Here is a 1355-nt window from a genome sequence, read left to right as displayed (position 1 = left end):
TTCAAATATTCTAACACTTAATTCTGGTTGCTTTTTTACTTTTTAAATCATTTTCCTAAAAATCCTTTTTGCTGCACTTTATTACATTTGGTTCTAGATGTTTGGGTTGTAGTTTTTTCTACTGGTGAAAATTCATCAATGAATGAATTCGGAAAAAATCTCTTTGATCTGCCTGGCATCATTCTCCATTTGCAGCAGGGATCGGTGGCAGGTCGGTCCTATTGATGGATAGGGGCAAGTTACTATTACTGAGGGAGATAGAGAGGGGAGCCTGGAGCCAGCCTCAGAATGTCTGCAATCCTCCAATTCAACAGATCCCAGGGATGAACATCTCCTTGCCTCTGCTTTGACTCTTCTACACTGTACTAGGAGACTGCCTAGATCCTGTGGCTACTCCAACTAGTGGTAAAGAGGGTTTGCTGCAGGACCAAGGAATGGAGATTCAGCAACTTCTCTTTTAGGGGACTCGGTGCTCACTACACCTTCTTAGATGGGGCCTGATCCAAAGGCTTCTGGGTATTGTCCCTGTGGTGTGGTGAACAGTCCTTGGTGAGCAGCTGGTAGAGCGAGCAGCTGCCTCAGTAAACTTTGGGTCACTTGCTGAGAGCAGGCAATGGCATTTCTGGATCACTCATCATCTTCCAGTTCTGTCAGAGTGTCTTTGAACACCATATTTGATCATCAAATAAATTGATCCAAACTTTTCACTGTACCTGTGTGTGCCTTTAGTGAATAGATTAATAAAATCTTGATTACTGCCTCCCGCTGTATATAGAAGTGTGTGATAATAACTCAGGGTACAGAAGGGAAAGTCAGTCGACTTGGCTCTCAAAAATTTAATTTTCCTTAGAGAGATGACACTAACATATGGCTTTAGTTTCAGATAAAGAGGTCTAATAGTCCTTAGGATACAGCAGAAAAGGTAATATTGTTTCTTAAAAGTCATTTCTACTGCTTTTATTCATTTGTTCTGAGTTGCTAACCATTTGATACTGCTTAAGATTGTGGTGCTACGAATTTCCTTTACTGTGCCATTAGTATCTAGGTCTGAACCTCCTACAAGAGCTGTGTCCAAGCTACTTCTCCACAGGGCTGACTTGCTATGATGACATTTAAGACTTCTATGGGGAGATGGTTTTCAATGTGTTATTGGTAGTCTGACTTCTTGGGCTCGGCTCCACCAGGGTGATTGCCTGTCTCATCTGGCATAGCATCTTCTCTGTCCTGCAAGTGGCAGTTGGTGGGTATGGAAGAACTTCTCTTCATGGGAATTGTTTCTCCAGAAGATGACTATCATGTCTGATCTAGAAGCTTGATCGGTCGGCTGGGAAACTGCTGCCAATCTAGAGTTTTTC

This window comes from Macrotis lagotis, unplaced genomic scaffold (genome assembly GCF_037893015.1).
Source record: "Macrotis lagotis isolate mMagLag1 unplaced genomic scaffold, bilby.v1.9.chrom.fasta BILBYCTG006, whole genome shotgun sequence".
Classification (NCBI taxonomy): Eukaryota; Metazoa; Chordata; class Mammalia; order Peramelemorphia; family Peramelidae; genus Macrotis; species Macrotis lagotis.
The sequence above is the reverse complement of the archived record's forward strand: the minus strand, read 5'-3'. Positions refer to the sequence as shown.